Source organism: Musca autumnalis, unplaced genomic scaffold (assembly GCF_047663935.1).
Source record: "Musca autumnalis isolate F117 unplaced genomic scaffold, ASM4766393v1 scaffold_1, whole genome shotgun sequence".
Taxonomy (NCBI): Eukaryota; Metazoa; Arthropoda; class Insecta; order Diptera; family Muscidae; genus Musca; species Musca autumnalis.
Genome location: NW_027411644.1, coordinates 127,412,766 through 127,425,500, shown reverse-complemented (window position 1 = coordinate 127,425,500; position 12,735 = coordinate 127,412,766). Strand labels below are relative to the sequence as shown.

Here is a 12,735-nt window from a genome sequence, read left to right as displayed (position 1 = left end):
AACAATTGGCGCACACATAAAATTGCCCGTTTATAAGCAGGCAATAAGCAATGTATTTATTTTTGTAGTACATAACATAGTTTTTATTCAAGAAAAAAAGAAAAATAATTAATTTAAAAACATGACACTGAAATCATTTTCTTAAAGAGTGTCATATCTCCAAAAATCAAATTCGAGAAAAACACCTTTTAAGTTGATCAAGGGCGTAGCCAGGATCAAATCTTGGGGGGGTGGGGGCAACCTATTTTTTTTTTGGTGATGTGTATAGTTTTTACATACAAAATTTTAAACCCTTTATTTAGGTACATACCTAATGAAAAATAAAATATTCTGTATTTATGTGGAATATTTAGATTTCTTTCCGTTATGAAAGTTCTGTTGGCCACGATTTTAGGTGAATTGCGTAAACCAATTACTAGAAATTTGGCGGTATCGTTGGACCTATGTCTGCAACTATTGGCGGAGAAGTGTTTTGATCACTACGAACACTTAATGCTAAATTGCACCCAATTTTGAGAGAAAATGTAAATAAAAATAAAAATTTTGAATGGGAGGTACCCAAAGGACTGGATTTATATGGACTATATCCGACTTGATGAAATATTGTAATACGATTTGCAAATTTTGGACCAAATCCATTGCTCCCTTAGAGAGTTTTCGTTCACATGGCATTGGATGCTCATCCTCTTGTGGTTCGATCATAGTAATTTCTTAACAGATACATATAGCATACCAAAAATATGTTAATAATATGTAATTTAACGTACACACGAAATCGCTTAAAATGACATTGTTTATAACGTAATGTCATGGGGAATTATCCAAAAGACGATTTGAATCGAAACATCGTCGTAATTGGTGTTCGATTTTTCGAACAGTAAAACAATTTTATGGAAGAAAAAGGTAAAATTGTAAACAATTTTTAGTATGTATATTAAGTCTTCTCTGTCAGCAAATAAAAAAATCTTCCCTTGAAAACTTCCCCTCCACCTCGATGGTAGTGGTGCATTTTCGAAGCCTATATTTTTGGATACTTTTTTAAATTAATTTTAAAAATTAAAAAAAAAACATGAAATTGAAAAAGTAATCATGGTGAATTATTACCAATACATAAAACCGTTTCACAAAACATAAAGAAGATGATTTAGATGCACAAGCAGGACTTTACATACATATGTGCAAAGTTAACTGTTCGAAATTGTCATAAATGTCAGTGGCTATATCAAAACGTGGAAATGTAATGACAAATTAGGGGGAAGAGTTATCATAGCCCCATAGAAGACAACATATTAAATTTCAGTCATTTCTATAGGATAGCCGTACTATCCTACAATATCCTGAAAACCCCTAAAATCGGGAGGTACCGTCTAGTTTGGCTACATAAAACATGAACCAGTGCTCACCAATTTCTGGATAGAAGTTTAGTAGGCCCAAAGAAGACTAAATATGTATTAAATTACTTCCGTTTCTATATGATAATGCAGCTAAACCCCTAAATCGGGCGGTACCGTTCTACGAGGGGTAATCCAAAACGTGAACCAGCACTGACACATTTCCGGGGGAAAGTTTTGTAGGCCCAAAAAGACTCCATATTATTCTTTAATCATTTTTTCGTTCACTCTGGTCCATACTTTGCACATCGTAATATTTTTACGCGACATAGATCGTCCAAACATACTTTACATTTTGACATCACAAACAATTAAGAGGCGGTCTCACTTGTATTGAAAGGAGTGCCAAAAATAGTTCTAATCCTCGAAATTTTAAACATAGTTTTACAACAAGGCAAGATGATAAAAAAAATTTGAGTGGATGTAGGTCCACATTTAGTTATAGCCCCCTTGTAAAGGTAATGCCTGATTTTCGGTATTTTGAAGAATTTAGACACAATTTCCAATTGATTTGGTTGAAATTTCGCATCCTCGCAAAAAATGTTCAATATAAGTCCACCTTTAGGTATAGCCCCCATATAAAGGGCTTTTTTTTTAAACACGGAGTCTCCCAAATACTCCCAACATTAGTAAAACTCAATATAAATTTATAGCACTGATTTCAAAAATACCAGAAAATTTATTTACAATGAATTTATTTTTAAGGAAGTTAGAAAACTATGTATGAATATCTTTTTACGTAAAATCAGTGTCAATGCTATCAACTATAAGTTTAAATCTGGAAATTGTACATTTATTTCACACATAAGCTGCGAATGCTTTTCGACTTTTCTTGACATATTACCGCTGTAAATTGCCAAAAATTCTACTGGATATTAACAATTTGATATGTTTAGGTTATATTTATTTCAATCCAAATCCAATTTGTTGCAATAAATATTCGATTTTTGTCCACGGGCTGAACCACAGTGCGATATGGCCCTCTTCGAACATAAACTAGTTTTGGACCGATACACAGTGGATCCACTTGTATGGAGAAAGTGGCCAAAAATATTTAGAGTGTAAAAATCAAGCCAAATGCACCGGTTACAGATTTGTGCTGCTGCGAAGAGCGTTTTAAGAAACCAGGAGCGTAACAATTTCCCCCCTTTCCCCTCTGGAGGGGGTATACGGTAAGAATTGTTTTATGCTGCTAATACAAAATGACATGAACAAAGGTCCCGATTATCATATGATGCAAAAATAGGCTTGGGGAAACAAAACAATCTCCAAAACAACATAAAATCCAACCAAATTAGCGGATTAAAAAAATCTAATTTTTTGTTTAATATAGATCTTATAGCGCTCTTCCTGAAAGGCACCTACCGCCAACGTAAGACAAGTTTGGAAGAAGATTTCTTCATCTTGCCACTGATGCCAATTATGTTAATGTACGTGTTCAGATAACAGAGTTATACGCTAATATATCCATAGAAACCCTATTCTAGGGCAGCTTTAGTCAGCGACCCACCAGTTATAGTCTGGCACTAGATGGCAGCTGATTTGAATACTGAATAATCTTAAACCCATGACCTGCGTTTGGAAAATTATTCCCGAGTTGGGCACTGGTGGGCATCATGATTAAAACCTTAGGTCAAATTTAAATATATGATGCATTACAAAATACACTAAGAAAATATGCAGATAACTAGAATTCCGCAACACGCTAAAACACTATTTTAGAATGAAAACTAAGATATTACCTCCTCCTTCAAAATCCACTATAATATTTGGCTATACGTTTGGCGATATTTTTCATATATTTACTTGCACTTAAAATATAGGTTGTACTCACAACAAAAAATATTAGTCAAATGTTCCGACTTTTGAAGCTATTCTTAAGAAGATCGCGTTCGAATGAAACAAAAATTAATATATTTTTAAAAAGGTCCATGTCATAGCTATCAGAGTTGCCAGATGTTGTACCAAAATGTTGACATTAATTTTTTTATTTTTGGCCAATGGGTGGATGCACTGTGCGATATAATAAAAACTTCTTTAACAAATTTTTAATTGTGATAGACTATATCAGTCAATCTATTCTATATCGACTCACAATTTTATCCTGATAACAAATATGTATACTTTATAGGGTTGCAAATAAGTATTTCAATGCGTGACAAAAGAAAAAATATACCCTCCATTCTATGGTGGAGGGTATAAAAATTGCATAATACTAATTGTTCCAAAAACATGCCAGAAGGGACAAGGGAGACTTCTCTCATATCAATGAGTGCACCCCGATTCATATTAGCTCAATGATATGCGAACTACTGTTTATCGCCGAGTCCGAACGGCGTGTCTAAGACACCACTTGTAGAGAAGTTTTAAATTAAAAATTGCATATCTCATGTATTTTTCAACAGAATTCAAAGTTTACTTAGAAATAATAAATTATGTTTGGTATCTTCTAAGCAGCCTAGAGCAGAAGGAAAATCATTTTTCTATTTTTAATTCTTTTAATATTCTATGACTATAAACCAAACATCTGTAAACCGCTTTTAAAAAAATATAGCTTATTCGAAAAATATTAGTCGTCCATTTGCCGTTATTAAATTTAAAAAATTGTATATCAGAACAACTGCAGTTTTTTTTATAATATTTCAAACTTTTTTGACGGCAGCTGCCCCCCCTGCCCATAGCTGGCTACGCCCATGAAGTTGAGGGTTGAAATTTGAATTCCCATCTTAAAAAAATTGTTACACAAACAATAAAATAATTACTTAGGCTATGAGATAGTCTACGTAAAGAGCTAGTCGGATATCAGTGCAAAATTTCTGTGCAAGATCATAAATTGAAAAAAAAAAAACTTTTTGGTTGATCTATCCAAACTCCTAGTAAATGAGCTCTAACTCTTTTAGTTATAGAGATTTCAACATGAAAATCTGACACAAGATAAAGTAGAAGTCGTAAAAAATAGAAATTGCTAACTCAGAAAATGATGTTTTTATTTATGTCACTCTTTGTGTAAATGAGCGATATGTATTCATTCATTCCTTTTATTCTTAAAAAATCGTTATATTTGACTGAGCGTTCATTTTTCAAACCCTATGGTAAATAAAGCCTATGGTGTCCTAGGATTTATAAAAAGGTAGGCCAAAGAGTTTTCTGATCCATATATAACAAAGCAATTATTCACTTTCCTTGTACTGATATTAAATTGATGTACTATATTGTGGACTTTTGCACGAGTTTTAATGCTGATCGGTTTTTTCACTTTCCTTTTTATTGGATTAATCTTGTTATTGGGTGGTATTATCTGTTATAATTACAGGGTTCCCTTCAATATTCTCGTTAGTTGTTATTTCACAAATTTTGTTTAGCAAGTCAAACATTTATATAAACAAAAACTTGACAATAAACAATAAAATCAGTTTTTACCAATCAATCAAGCAAGATTATTTAAAAAAAAATAATAAAATTCGTCAATAGTTGTTTGCCACCGCCTTAGCTTGGCTTCCTTTTTTTGTTCAGCTTTCTCTAAATGCCTTTTGCCTGAAATAACAGCTTCAGATGAACATATTTGATTCTTCCAAACTATTTTGAGGCGGTACATATAAACGAATTTTTTTAAACCAAAATGAAAGAGTTATGACCAAATTTGATGTGCTTATAAGCCGGGTGCATATATCGAAATAATGTCAATGTATTTTGTACCAAAAATAACATTTGCACAAGTTTCAGTGCTATTAAGCGGGGAATGCTTATATCCGGGGTGCATATATGCGAGACATACTGTATTTTATTTTATCAATTAAAATCTTATGATCTACTAGGTCAAAAGCCTTGGTAAGATCAAAGAATATGCCTGTCACACCACTAAATCCCTTGTCTCGACTAGAATAAATGTGCTGGGTTACATTTAAGATTGCGTCTGTCGTACCACAACCCTTTCTAAAGCCGAACTGCATTTTATAAAGTAATTTATTTCTTTCAAAATAAGCTGCTAACTTGTCAAACAAAACCTTTTCCATAATTTTGTCTACTACTGATAAAACGGCAACAGGGCGATAATCATCTAACAGCTTAGCATCTTTTTTTAGGTATTGGTATTACCCTGTGAATTTTTAAGGCATCTGGATACATACATGAAGAAACCATCTTATTGAAGATGTTGGCAAACGGTAGTGATAATTCATGTACACACTTCTTTACAAATTTATTTGAAATTTCGTCATAACCCGGACTCTTATTGGGTTTCATTGTTGATATGATAGCTAATATGTCGTTTTGATTTATTCTATGGATCCTAAATTCACTATTTGACCTTGAAAGTGTTCGTAGCGAGTTTGCAGAATCTTCAGGATTTATATTTATACGATTCCTGAGCTCTAAAGATATGTTAAGAAAATAGTTATTTAACGAATTAGCTTTATCTTGATCATAGGCAATTTCATCTCCTCGAATATTTTGTACACTTATATTATGCTGGCTCACTCTGGATAAAGATTAATTTATAAAGGACCATGCTTTTTTGGGTCACTGCCAATCTTTTGCATATTTTCTGAGTAATAGTTTTCCCTAGATTTCCTACTAGAAATTTTGATAACACGACTCACTCTTTTTAATGTTTCATGAACACTGTTCTCTCTATTTTATACCTTTCGCCGTTTTTTAACAACTTATGCTTTAGCATGATAAGTTTCTGAAGATTTTTACCAATCCATGGAGCTACATCAAATTGCAACATCGATTTAGTTTGATCTATTGTGGTTGCCTCAACCATTGCCGTTTCCATACAATAAATTAAATCATTGTCAAATCAGAAAAGTCTAAAGTATCGCTATTTGTTAACATATTTTTTAAGATTTCCTTAGCTTTCCTATAGTCACAATACTTTTTCGTAATAATTCTCTTTTCTCGTTTTAACCCTTTACATAAGTATTTGCATGAAAGTTAATTATGGTCACTAAGGTTACATTCTACAGAATCAACAAACAAATTATCATAATTATTGCTAAATATGTGATCAAAACATGGACCACTTTGAGGTCTTGTTATCAAGTTGTGCGCACTGTAACAATCAAAGTTCTGGAACATAGATTCCAACTCAACATACTGAGAATTATTAAACAAGTCAATGTTAGAGTCACCAAGAATAATAATTGGATTACTTGCGCAAAATATCTTCAAAAATGTCCATGAAATCTACCACATTACATTTCTGCGAACGATAATAAGGTATTAGTTTCATAGGTTTATTCTCAATTTTAAAATTATTTAACGTGATTGCAATATCTGAAAATTTTTCACTTCTGCATATATTTACAGAATATTCCAATAATTCAATAATGTATATTGTGATACCGCCATAATTATCATCTCTACAAGAATGGACCGCACTAAAACCAGGAATAGAATATATTTGTGTAATATTCCGTTGAAACCAAGTTTCTTGGATAGCAATAATATCAGGCAATTTTGAAAACGTTGATAATAAATCTCTGAATTTGGTAAATTTATCAATTGATGAAACACTTCTAATATTGATGCTAATAACATGAAAATAATTGAAATTTATTTCAGCAGAATATTTGAAAAAGTTCGAAAATGATTTGAAATATTGATTTTTGATCATAAAAATAAGTATATTAAAATATTTTGCAAATTTATATGTAAGAATTTATTAAATTTACGACGGAGATTCATAGGCTGCTTCATCATCGCCATCATCATCCTCATCATCACTAGATACTGCATTAACAGCCTCCCTATTTCGAACCATTGATCGCCTATTAAAGTGTTTGTTTGTTTTTGCTTCTAATAACATTTGGTCGACATCATCTTCAGTTTTAATAAGTATTTGCCGCGATATGTCGCTCTTTTTGCAGACACCTTCCCATCTCTGGCATAAATATGTTCAAATCCTATTGTATTGAGTGATTTCGCATGATACAACAAACGCAGAGTATCTTTGCTCAGATAATCGTTGACAAATACATTCTTCGTTACTTCATTCTCTCTCAATTTTGCTTTTGAATTCATCAATTTGTCTTTATGACTCTTTGTTGTAAATTTCACAACGACTGTTTTGTCTTCACTCTTCTTCTCCTTCTTTCCAACAAAATAAGCAGTGTCCACTGCGCTCTTTTTCAATTCCACACCAACACTCTTTGAGAGAGACAATACAGCATCAACAGCATTGACATCATCCGACACCTTCAAACCACTAACAACACAGTTATTTTTTACACTCTCATCATGTAAAATTCTAACTGAGTACTTCAACGTTTTTACTTCCCTTTTTAGTTTTTTATTCTCCTTTTCAATTGCAGATATCTTCTTCTTGTTCTCTGCAACATCTCTAAAAACCTCATCGAACTTTGCCGACATAAAGTTCATTGAATCCGTCAGCTGGTCTAACTGCTCCAGTTTTTCAAACTTTTTTAATTCACTCCTGACTGTATTGAGCTTTTTCTTAATATCATCTTCTCCTTCTTCACTACATGCATAACAGCTATACATTTCATTTTCATTTTTTATGAGTCTCTCAAACGCTCTTTTGGTTAAATCAGAACACCGAATATGAAAACAATTTTTACATACGTCACATTGTATGTAATCATCACAATACTTTTTGATTTCATTTTTTCACCGGCCACAGATAGTTTTTTTTATTGGCGATACTGCGACGAGCTATAGCTTTATGCATTTTATTTCAATCGATTATCTCTCGATAGAGTATCTGTTTCTCCACAAGATAGTTGTATTTAATCTCTTATTTGAATGTTTATTTAATAGACAATTTAGATTTTTTAGGAGCGATTAAACCACGGTTAAAAATACACGTCCAATCACCAGTGTTGTCAACTCTTTTTTTAGCCACCGAAAAGGCTGAAACTGTGTATTTAGTCTTCGTTACTTGTTACTTAACACGAACAAATTTATAATATTCTGACAAAAAAGAGAAGATAGGTGTCTCGGCATTTTTCTCCATTGCATTTTATATACAAAATGTATATGCAAAGTGACAACGCATATGTAAAAAAACATATCGTGTAAAGTACCCATTAGTGATTATTTTGTTTTGTTTTTGACATTTGCTACTTTTTCTGTATTGTGCTTTTATTTGTTCTTAATATTTTATTAGACTTAGATTTAGAGCATACTTTCAGGCGGTTTTAAATTAACTAACTTTAATTTTTACAACTTTTTATTGGCTTCTGGTATAGCATACTTTTAGGCATAACCATTAATAATGGAATGTTTAAATAAAGGCTGTAAACCCAGAAGGCCCAAGTAATCGATGGTAAACGAGTGGGTAATGCAGAACCAGTATGGTCTATTGATTACAGAACACATAAGCTTTGTTCCAGAACTAAAAACTTTTTACAATTTTTACGACTTTTACACATTTTACCCGAAAACCCGTTCCCGTATACAAAAAAGTTGTAAAATGTTCACTTCTCTTTAAACAAATATGGCGCTGAATGGCGCTCTCTTTAAAAACTTTTTACTCGACAAATTTGAGCGTGTAAAAAATAGTAACATGGTTGCCGGCGTTTGATTGGCTGATACGCCGACTTTGACATTTGTTCCAGTTTTTTGACGTATTTTCCATTTTTCCGTTCCCGAACTATCCCAAAAAACGTTTGTGTGAGAAAAAAAATTTACAGTTCTCTCTTTTACGAGTTTTACTATTAAAAAGTACGGGAACGAAGCTATAATTGCTAACACCTAACATGTCATAGGATTGTAATATATTCTCTTCTCGTTTACATAGAATGTGAACTATTATTATTTTTATTTATTTATTACATTAACTAGTAGTAAATACAAAGTTAATAAAAGAAGGTAGCATGTTCATTAGGAATATATAATATCAATGCGTTATATAATGTTTGTATTGGAAAGTGAACTATAATACATTCCATTCCATGTCTTTTTAATTAATTGTGTCCAATAAAAGAATCATTGTTTATTTTTGATTGTATTTTATTATAAAATAAGGGTGTTTTGTTTTTCATTACAAACCATTTAAAATAACACTTATAATAAACGTAAAATTATTAATTTATGGAAGAAATTCAATGCACGTAAATAATGTATATTATAAATTAAATAAGTTTAAACTGAATATAACATAAATTCAGGGACGTACGCAGGGGGGGGGGCACTGGGGGCCCGGGCCCCCCCCCGAAATGGTTTGGTCGACTACAATTTTTTGAGCTACTTTAACAAATTATTACAATTTTTTCTCTAACATAATTTTTGTTTTTAAAATTTCAAATGAAAACTGATATTGTTCTGAAGGTTCTGTACTGAAAAGGTACTTTGTCATCAAGTTGTCTAAGAAATATTCAATTTTTTTTTTGTTTGAATACTCTTTTTAGAGAAACTTCCAGTAAAACTGAATTCCTTCTTTATGCCATGCCAGTGTTTTGGAATTCTGTAATGAATATAAAGGTCTTGAGGCCTTAAACTCATTTTGTATTCAAATCATTTACAAATTCAGTATTGTGCGGATTAGAAGTACATAAAATGAAATGTCTATTGGACAATATGTACGACATATCAAGGGTTTCCGTGGAGTATATCTCAAAAAGCAGTTAGAAAATTGTTTTACTGCCATATTCAAAATTTTGTATTCCTATTTTATATCAACTTGTTGCTAAACAGTGGGATAAATAATGGAGAAAAATGTATTGTTGTGCATTATAAGGTGATAATATCTGCTACAAATAGCGTGCCCATCTGAATTTTTTCCTATCAGTCACAAATTTGTAGCTGAAAACAATCGTAAACGAAATTAATGCTCAAACTTTCGTTATATGGTATTGTATTAAAATCTGCTGTTATTTGTATTAAATATTACAGTGCTCTTGAACCAACTTTAAATGAAAGAAGCTTAGATGAGAAAATCAAAAAAAAAAAATTTTGGGTTTTTAGGTTTTGCTGGGAAACAACAAGCCCTATCAAAATGGAATCAAAGAAAATTTTGTAGCAGTGAAAATTCTCTACAATATTGTTCATATATGATATTTTCGTGGTTTTTACCAATTCTGAGATATAGAAGTTCAAATTTGGACAATTCACTGACTGTATCGTCTCCTTATAAAACAATGTCAGGACTACAATTTCCTAACTTATACTTATATATCTCAAAAATGGTACAACCGAGTAAAAAAAATTACGAATGCCAATCTTGTAAAGAATTTTCACCGCTTTACGATTTTCTGTATTCCCATTTCGATAAGATTTACTGTTTTGAAGCAAATCGTGAAAACTTTACAAAAAAACCTAAAAATGTGACCTTAACTTCTATATCTTAAAAATGGTAAAACCTAGGAACAACTCAAACAAATTTTCAAAGTTACAACATTTTCTTTAGCCCCATTTCGATAGGACTTGTGGTTTCTAAAATCGCGAAAACCTAAAATAAACCTAAAAATGTGAACTTATTTAAAATTCCCTCAAGCGATTTTTTCTTGTTTTTGGATTTTTCTAATCTATGAACATTGCTGTTTCAGAATCCACAAAAACTTCCCAGCTGTAAGCTCCATTCATTTAATGTTGGTTCAAGAGCACCGTGATATTGAACCCTCAGTCATTAGGCTAACGATAAAAATTTACCTTATCGAAATAATGTTCTTAGACTAATCATATGTTTTGACGAAACACGCGTCAAACAATTTGGAGTCGATTTATCCCAGTTCGTACGTCTGTCTCTCGGACAAATTTCCTTTGGACACCAGACTTCAAAATGTTTCCCTAAAATCTTGAGCAAAGTCCACACCGATTTTTTCGAGACCTAGAGTAGGTTCGAATATGGATTATATCGATTCACTCCTTCAGATTTCTTCAACACAAAATTTCAATTATCCGATTTGACCGAAACATCCTAAAATTACGTACATATCAAATTCTGAAACTTCTTGGCTATACAATTTATAGAAAAAAAATTGGCTATGTAGCCCGTATTCGATCTGTCTATATATAAAAGTCCCAACTCACACAGGCTGAGGGTATATCTCTGTAGGCAAACCCGACTGTTACTTTTTACTTGTTTTCCAGAAAACAAAAGTTATGAATTTTCATAAGTTTGTATCCGCTGTGCCGACAGAAGTGATTGGTCGTTGGAAAGTTTGTAAGGTCATCGAGTCCATAAACATCTAGTCGTACAATTAAGATAGAAATAAGCGGCAACAACAACCATTGATGTATCAGATGGATTTTTTCGTCTTAAACTATTTTTTCAGGATTTAGCTAAAATGTTGCCGAGCTTTTTTTAGAGATATTTTTCGACCATGTGTTAGCGCAGTCTCAAACAGTACTGCGAGTTGGATTCGGAATCTATGAGTCGTAGATTGCATCGCCCGGATCCTGATATATATTTTTTTTCTTTTTTTAATGTAATTTTCTGAATTATTAGTTGGCTTTCACGGACTCTATCACTTCTTGTAAAATAGCAAAGTTTTGGTGTTTATTAAGTGCATATAAAATATTATTTTCATACAATAATACAAAACTTTTTTATTGGCACTGAAATTAGTGTGTGATAAAGAAGAAACGGCGTTATGTTCGGATCGAACTGTTTATATCCTCCAAACAATGTATATATCTATTCGACAAATTCGCGAATGCAATCCCTGCGTTCGAACGCGGATCAATTTTCACCACTTTTTGCATGGAAGTTCTCCCAACAAAATGATTTCCAAAATCCATATTACTGACGATATTTTTAAAAACTATGCTAATAGCCTCGAATATAGAAAATGTTTCGCTATTCGCTGCGCGATTTAGAACCCAAAATGCCAAATAAGAGGTAATGTGGTTGAGAATTCTGGGATACACCAAAACGTACATCTATATAGGTAATATTAATTTGAAAGATTTTTTAGTTATTGCTTCAGTTCTGTTGGAGAATTTAGTTAAAAACTTTTGTAAGGAGACTATGCCGAACGTGGTCTGATATGGGTTATCCAAGGACTGATATATTTTAATCAGTTCCAAATTTCAATCTTGTATCTAAAATACTGTGATCTCTCTCTTTTGAATGTATATACTTTGTGGCAATATTGAATATACATAAAATCAATTAAAACCCCTTTAAAATAGCTTTACGTAACGATACACAACATTTTTCATTTTCATGATTTTTGGTCAAGCTGGGCCCCCCCCCGAAATGAAATCCTGCGTACGTCCCTGCATAAATTAATTCATGAGCCTTTTTAAATTGACGGACTTTTATGATGTGGAATCCCTTTTTGATATCCTTTTTGTATTCTGCTTCACTATATCCTTCACGTTTCATCACTTCTGAAAATGTATAAACACATTTTATGTATAAAGAAAGAATGTATAG

General features: G+C 32.2%; 1 protein-coding gene across 7 annotated transcripts in view; it reads left to right on the top strand.

The window, feature by feature from the left end:
* Positions 1 to 12,735, top strand: part of nAChRalpha4 (nicotinic acetylcholine receptor alpha4) — a 562,559-nt gene that overhangs the window by 28,039 nt on the left and 521,785 nt on the right. The window contains exon 1 of one of the 7 annotated variants that reach the window (XM_073992614.1): positions 6,760 to 6,799. The exons of 5 other annotated variants lie outside the window; for them this stretch is intronic. The gene's annotated coding sequence lies outside the window, so the exon portion shown is untranslated. One more of the 7 variants, XM_073992608.1, reaches the window with a different exon arrangement.